The 8,689-nt window shown below is 37.1% G+C and overlaps 1 pseudogene; it reads left to right on the top strand.

Moving 5' to 3' along the window:
* The first annotated feature begins 2,428 nt into the window (after window positions 1–2,428).
* On the top strand, window positions 2,429–8,410 carry LOC137740479 (UDP-glycosyltransferase 71A15-like; annotated as a pseudogene).
* Window positions 8,411–8,689: the final 279 nt, after the last annotated feature.

Genomic DNA, 8,689 nt, shown 5'->3' with positions numbered 1-8,689 from the left:
CACTAAGAAGATGCTTCAGTGTCCTATTCTTCCTTTATAGCTAGATATGACACAGTGTCCCAGTTATGACACAGTGTCCCAGTTATCTTCACTTTTATTCTTTGAGTTGGCGACGTTACCTTCTGTGGGCTTTTTGAACGAGCAATCATTTGCCATGTGGCCCTTCTTTCCACAATTGTAACACTTACCTTCAAATATTTTATTATTCTGGGACTGATCACGGTTGCTATGATACTTCGGAGCTCCCCTTAGCCGAGAACTCCCTCCTCCTTAATGACCTTTTTCCTTGTCACCATTTCTTTTAGATCCACCATCAGCATGCTGCTTAAAGCTGCCTTTACTTTTGGTGAAGAGCGTTTCCTCCTCACCTTTTAATGAGACCCCTCCCATTTGCTTTGCCAAAGCTTCTTGATTGGCAAACAAATTCTCAAACTCAGCAAGTGATGGTTGGGTCGGCCATCCTTGTACAACGGCAACGAAGCCTCGATATTCGGGTCTCAATCCATGGATGATTATTGTTTTTATCCTGGATTCTACAATGGTAGCACTAGGATTTAATTCAGAAATTTCACGGCAAATAGACTTTACCTTGTGGAAATACTAGGCAATCGTCATGTCCCGTTGGGCCATCAATAACAACTCGTTCTCGAGAAACTGCAGCCTTGTATCGTTCCTCTTTGAAAAGAGTGTGGCAAAGGTGTCCCACACTTCTTTTGGTGTCTTGGCCTTTCGTATGTGCTCCAACATGTCATCTTCAACTGTGGTTTTTAAGGCAAACATTGCCTTACCTGCCTTGATCTTCCACTTCCACAAAGTGCTGCTGGTGTCTTCTTTCAGTTGGGTAACTTCGTTACCGCCAACAACATCCCAAAGATCTTGGCCTTGTAGGTAAGACTCCATACATGTCGCCCATGTGTTGTAAATTTTTGTTGTTCAACTTCTTAATTCCTCCAACAACTTGAAGATCTCTCATCGTGTTAGCAGAACTTTAATAAGCCGAATAAGATTAACCAACAATCTTGCGAAGTACTAAGCTCTCACAATTCTCGAAAGCTTCACTAGAGACGGTCACTGATCGTACCGCTCTGATACTAATTGTTAGGAAAATGAGAGTACACAACTCTAACATAAGTGTTGGAAAGACAACACAAGTAAACAAATTACTTGTATTACACACAAAATATTACAACACACAAACTCTCAAGGACACTCTTTAGAAGCTATGACACTTACTCTTTCTAGAGACACATTCTAGACCACTCACACTCCTACAAGACTACTCTTGCTTTTCTCTCTCACTTGGTTGCCTACTTGCTTGATTGGTTGGTTGGTTGATTGGTTTCTTGTTACAAATGGTGTGGATGCCTTCTCCATTTATAGGCATGGATGGAACCTTGGAGAAGTATGGAAACATCATGCTATAGATATCTAGATAATTCCACTAACTTTCTAAGCTAGAATTATCTAACACTAATCTTGCATGTTGGTGGAAACCTCACAATTTTTCTAGACTCTTCCACCAACTTAAGAAACAACCTTCTAGTCCTTTCTACAAAGGACTACTTTAACTTGGATAATCTAGCTAACCAACTTTAGTGAATGTTCTAGAATTGTGTAGATCTTTCAATGAGATGGGGTTGATTTCTTTAACACTTACGATATAAATTTTGGTGACTTTTCTTCTTCATTTCTATTGGTTATTAACTCCGAAATCTTAACTGCAGACAACAGCATGGACTAGCTAGGGTTTTAAAAATTAGCAAATGACAGCAAAGGCATGACATCATCACCTCCACATGAAAAAATCAAGAATTAATACACCACCCCCATACCACCGACCATGCACTTGATATATATGCTTAGAATAATACTTTACTACTGAAACGATGAGAAGGATATCTTCCTAAAAAAGTGTTGTTACGGATTCACAAATATTTGTGTTTATGGTCATATTTGTTTATATTATATGTCGTTGTGTAAAGATCACTACATGAAATCGTTATATCATCAAAATGTATAAAAATATATAGTCATAATTGTTAAAAGTATTATGAACTGTTTTATATATTTGTTGCAGTTATTTGACTTAACAACCATTGCTTTAAATTTTTTTTATAAAGGTGATCCTTCCATAATAATTTATATCATTAATGGTTTCGATTATTAGCATGAAATTTTGTGAATTGTCCACAAAACTTTTTGAGGAGGAATCCCTCCTCATCTTGGAGTAGACAAAAATTATTCTATTATATTATATACCCAATGTACTGATATTAGAAAACTCACTAATATAGTAGTAGGTCCCACTGTTATTTAAAATATAGTGCACTAAAATGCAATTTACATAGTGTGTGTGTGTGTGTGTGTGTGTATGATTTTCTGTTGAACTTTGCATTTCTGTAAAATACTTCTTCAACTCTAAATCCAAATGAAGAAACCAGCAAAGCTAGTGTTCACTCTAGCCCTAGGCATTGGCCACATCATATCAACGGTTGAGATTGCAAAGCAACTTGTCGCTCAAGATGGTCAACTCTTCATCACAATCCTCATTAGGGAGAGATTTATAAATGTGCCAAGAACATGAGGCAGTACGTCATATGTTATTAGACTAGTGGAGGGAAGTCTCTTTCTCAAGTGTCCCTCCACTTATATAACGACATATGACATATGTACTCGTGTTCTAGGCACAATGAAAAGTCTTTCCTCATCATATAAAGCTCCGATTCAATCTTGCGCCTCATCAACCTCCCTAAAACCCTAGTCGACACACAAGACCTCTTCACCTTTTTCGCCAGCGTATTCATTGAGAATCACAAAAAATCACGGCAAATAAGTTATCACGAACTATTCACTGAGTCAGCTCAATCCAAGTCAAAACCCTAGGGTTCTTGCCGGTTTCGTAATTGACATGTTTTGTACCTCTGTGATTGACATGGAGGACGAGTTTGGAGTTCTTTCTTTTTTATTCTACACATCCACCGCTGCATGCTAGGATTTTTGTTCCACCTCACGTCGTTTTGCAACGAACATAACAAAGAAGTTTCTGAATTGATTGACTCAAGTACTGAGTTGGTCATCTCGACTTTTGTTAACTTTATGCCCACTAAAGTGTTTTGTGGTCTGCTTTTGAACAGGGAAGGCATCACTGTCTTCCTCGACTTTGGAACTAAGTTTAGAGAAACCAAGGGTTGCTGGACTCGAGATCTGCACACAACTCTCCACTGTATGAGTGATGAACTCTAGTTAGTTTGAAGGTGCCATAGTCAAGCCTCTAGTAGGCTCTTACAAAGATAATTGTTTTTAAGCATGCCATTGCTAGCCAAGATCAACATATTGTTTGATTGCGCCACAAGTAACCAACATTCTTATCAAAACATTGTTCTTATGGAGAGGTTAAATCCATACTTAGGTTCTTTTTTATGCCTTGAAGACACGAACTTTATATTTCTCTTATGTTAAATGCCAAAACAATGACCACACACTGATCAGGGATGATTCAAACCAGTTGCAGTCCTTACGAGAAAAGGAAAGACAGAAAGCAAAGTAAAGTGAAATAAAGTGAAAATTGGAAGAAATCTGCTTGCAAATACTTAAGAAATGCTAGTAACAAAAGTAGGAAATAACATTAAATGACAATAACTTGAAAGCAAATAGTAAATACAAGCAATCGGCCAAAGTTTAAACCTACTTAGGAAAGTTAAGTGCTTGTCAGGCGAGTTTTTGCAACAGCGGGCAATGTTCTGGTAAGAGGCTTTACTACAGGAAACCAATACACTACAAGAAAACATGGAATAGGTGATGGAATTTTTTGTGGCGCGTGTAAATTCATCACATTTGGGTCAAACAAGTGACACCTTTTTGAAATTCGTCACATTAAGATTTTCCTAGGACACCAAAATATTTTGCATCACTTATACTTTTAGATTCGTCACAAATAAGTGAACGGGAAAGTTTACCACCTAATGCAATGTTAATATGTGACGAAATTTAACATTCATCATGTAACAAAAGAGAAGGCCACCTAACAATTCCTCACATATAACATTATATTAAAAAAATTAAAAAATATTGAAAGTAATTATCAAAACCCCCAAATTGTAAAACCTATTTCATTTTGTTCTAACCCATCTCATCTTCAACACGCCTTCGTTCTACTCCATTGCCTTCACTCCAACAACTAGCCACCTGGTGGTTGCCAATGATGGCGACCACAACCTCTCATTCGTCTCCCTCCCTCGGCAACTCGCCCGTCTACATTCCGTTACTGTCGAAGTGCCCGGGCATTCAAGCTCTAAAATCCCCAATACTTTCTCTAGATCTTATCCTTTTCCCTTTAGCTTTTTGTTTAGTCTCAACTTTATGGTGTTTTTCTTAGATTTGTTCTATCACTGTAATTTTAAGTAATTTTAGGTAATGAAATTGAGAATCTTAGTTAGGTTTGTAATTTTTTTCTTGGTTGCCTAGGTTTAAGGATGATTAATCCACTTTTTGAATTTTAATTACTTTGAATTTTGATTTTTGGGAAACTGCAATTTCAAAAATCTAGACATGATTATATCTCCATAATTTCTATATGACAGAATGTTCGCAAAAAGATTCACATGTACTACCTGATTAGATTATTTGTCCTTAATACTGAGGTAGATCTATAAGTGTGGACATTTTGCTTAGACGGAATAACTTCCACCTCAATGCTTCAATCATGTTTTATGTCCTTAAATCCAAGAAAACTGACTAAACTAAAATAAACTTTCCCAGTCATTTAGCATGGGTGGTGAGATGAGGACCGGAGGAATTTTGGTCAGTTTTTGGACCACCAATTTTAAAATAGCCACATAGCCCCAAGAAAATAAACAAGTGGTTTCCAGCAAGCTGCCCTTTTCACATCCAAACTTGTTTTCCCACTTTACAAATAATCATTCAAACTTTAATTCGCTGTACCGAACCCCTTACGCATTTTGTTTGACAAGCCTAAGACTTAAGTCATAAGTTGCTAAATCCCATAACTTATTGATCAATGAAATCTAGGATGTTTTCAAGAAAAATGCAAATAATCATAAGAAACAAATTAAAGTATTACCACAAGGGGGCAAAACCATTTCATCCAACATGCAAGGAAGGCTCACAAGGTAATGAAATTAAAGCACATATAAAACTCATTATGTAATTTAGATAGGCTCGTCTGTTACGTTTTGTTCTTCTTACTATAACTATTTATTCAATTCTTATTTTCTTCTCTTTTGTTAATATTATTCAAATTCTCAATGCACCTGCTATTGTCTAGACAAACATACACCGATGTTTTCTTCTCCTTTATTATGTAAGGATAAGATGAAGAAAAAGACAGATGGAATTAAAGGAGAAAGTATTCAAGAAGCACCTGAGGTGGTGATGGTGATCTTTCAAATGACAATGATACTTGTGCTTAATTGAAGACCATGATATGGTTGATGACTTATGTATTTTGTTGTAGGTTTCAAATATGCACATGGTATACTTGTTTTATTACCGACTCAGCGGCTTAGAATCTTGTTAGCATCTCAATATGTCTAGAGGTGTTAGGATGCTTATGTTAGCTTTTGGGATATACATTTGGTGTATGTATTGGATGTTACCTAACTTATTGATCAATGAAGTGTGATTAACCAAAGTATTACCTCATATTTGTTATGAATGCTAATTCTAGATAACAAAGCAGGGTACGAATTGTTCCCAATAGGTATATGAATTTGACACATGTGACATAAATTACGCCACATGCCAAATGAATATGTGACACTTTCAATCTCACTTATCCTTAGCCATAGCATTCTACGATCAGATTGTGTGATGATAAATTCCTCACTTATACATGTGGATGCAAATTTCTGCATCCTTCTTCTTGGGCCAAATTGCACCTACAAAACAATTAACACCTTAGGGTCAAGGTCAAGAGCCTCACGTCACGTGTCCATGATGAATGGGGGGCGGGGGAGGGGGGTCTTTGGCCGAAGAACCTCCGATGCCAAAGTTAGAATTTAGAGAGAAAAGTGTTTAGAGAGTTTTTGGAGTTTTGCAAAAGTATGAACTTGAGTTTTTAGAGAAAATGGCTTCAATATATAGAGCATGGCCGGTCCCCCTCTTGAGAAAAGGTGGCCAGCCTTTTGGGGTATTTTTGTGTGAAATGGGTGATTTAATTGGTAATTAATGGATTAATTAGGAATAAATACATTAATTAGCCAATTAACTCAATTTATATGGAATGTTTTGAAGGTTATGAAATAATTACCTTGTGGAAAATATAGGATGAGGATGGATGAAATAACTTTGAATTTGTTACCTATTTTGGGCACTTTTGACTTGATTGTGGGATGTTTGACCACTGTTCACGCGTGGGAATTCCGGTGCTCTTCAAGGGTAATTTTGTCTTTTTTGCCCAAAAATCCACGTGTCGCCTCTTGGTTATTTTTTGCTCCACAATACATTTGTTATGTGACAAACTTATAGGTCACTAACTTTTGTGTTTTGTGATGCTTATTTCGTCACGCGTAAAGTTATTAAGTGACAAATGCGGCGTCATTAATACTAAAAATATGTGACGAATGAAAAAATTTGTCACTAAACTATAGTTGACGCTATATAGGTGACGCGTATAGTAACGCTGGATTTTCGTCACATATAATCAAATGTGACGAATGTCTGTCGCCACTTAAGCCATGTTTTCTTGTAGTGATACTACAAGGGTAAGTAGTAGAACTTTAACTACAAGGGAATATTTGAACTACAAAAGGAATAATAAAAAAGTAAGTTGCAGAGCTTTTTTAGAAGTCTTTTGTGTTGAGTAGAGTTTCACTTTCTCTAATTCTTCTGTTGCCTTTTATAGAACCCTTCTTCATTTAGAACTAAGCCTAACTCGGTTCATTCCCTTTCATCCAAGTGGTTGATGTGATGTTTGTTACAAGATGAGCTCCCACTTGAATACCTAAGCTTTGATCCTTTTGGATTATATATTTTTCCATTGAAAAACACTTTTCCTTTCAAAACGCAGCTAAGTAATCTTTATTCATTATGAAAGAGAGCAGTCTTATCGCCCGTTTCTACCAGGTCAAAAGTAAGAAAGTTGTTCATCGTTCTATCTTGTTAAAAATAAATACCTAATATCAAATTCATGAGTTAAGTGAGATGTCGGGCTTTAGATGGGTCCCCAGCTGTTCAATTCGGGGTCCAAACAAGTGTATTATGGTAAACATGATCTTGAAGCTAGAAGCCCATGCGATTCACCCCTGTCCAACGATAAGAGTGATTATACTCATGTGGGTCTAGATATGGCCATAGAAAAGCTTGATATCTTCGATTGGCTTGCCGGGTTCTTCCTCGACATGTTTTGCATAAGCCTAATTAACGCGGCCGACGAATTTAAGGCTCTCCCTACATGTTCATCAACTCCAACGCTTTGATTCTCGTATTTTTGTTCCATTTTCAATTGCTTCATGACGAGAACGACAGAGATATAACTAGGTTGACACGCTCAAGCGTTGAGTTGGTTATCCCGAGTTTCATCAACCCTTACCCTGCCGCATTCTTGCCCTGTACATTTGTGGTCAAGGAGAACACTGAATCAAACCTCAACTCTGCCACCAAGTATAGAAAAACCAAGGGTATTTTAGTAAATAAATTTTTGGAGTTGGAATTGCATGTTCTTCATTATCTTGATTCTGATGATAAAATCCCACATATGTATCCAGTAGGACCCTAATTGAACCTTAAAAGTATTGATGAAGATAAGGGCTCAGATATCTTAAGGTGGTTTGATGATTAACCTCCTTTTTAAGTGGTGTTCCTATGTTTTAGAAGCATGGGAAGTTTTGGTGAGGCCGAAGTGAAAGAGATAGTGCTTGCGCTAGAGCACAGCGAACAACGATTTCTGTGGTCCCTACACCGACCCCCTCCTAAAGGCAAGAGAACTATGCTAAGAGACTACAAGTATCTAAAGGCAGTCTTGCTTGAAGTGTTTCTTGATCGGACGACTTTAGTTGGAAAGGTGATATGTTGGGCCACGCAGACAGCCATTATGACCCATCTAGTGATCAGAGGGTTTAATCGCATTACGGGTGGAATTCCTCATTGGAAAGTTTATGGAATGGATTATCGATTGCCACGTGACCAATGCACGCAGGGCAAAACCTGAATGTCTTTCAATTGGTGAAGGAATTGGATTGGCAGTGGAGATTGAAATAGATTATAAGGACATCGATATGGTGGTAAGTGCAGAAGATCTAGAAAAAAGGATAAGGCAAATGGTGAGGGATAAGGAAAATGATGGAGCTTGATGGTGATGTAAGGATTATAATGAAGTGAAAAGAGCTAGAAAGACTTGGTGGATAGTGGTTCTTCTTACTCTTCATTAGGGCGCTTTATTGATCAATTTTAATTTAGGGGGCCATTTTGTATTCTACTCGTTAATTTTTACATTCGATAATTTTCAACGTCTGTATTGTAAGTTTACTGTTAATAAATAGTTTAACGTATCAAATCCCAAGATCATGTGGTGACATATTCTGTAAAAACCCATCTCCAAAAATTATAGTTTTTATAATTTTAAAACGTGAATTTACGAAAATGCCATTTGAGGTAAATACGTTAACTTTTGTTGACCGCCTTGTCGTGTCATGTAAGATCCATTTTCTTGGCGTATAGTCGTAGTAATCAT

This window comes from Pyrus communis, chromosome 7 (genome assembly GCF_963583255.1).
Source record: "Pyrus communis chromosome 7, drPyrComm1.1, whole genome shotgun sequence".
Taxonomy (NCBI): Eukaryota; Viridiplantae; Streptophyta; class Magnoliopsida; order Rosales; family Rosaceae; genus Pyrus; species Pyrus communis.
The sequence above is the reverse complement of the archived record's forward strand: the minus strand, read 5'-3'. Positions and strand labels throughout refer to the sequence as shown.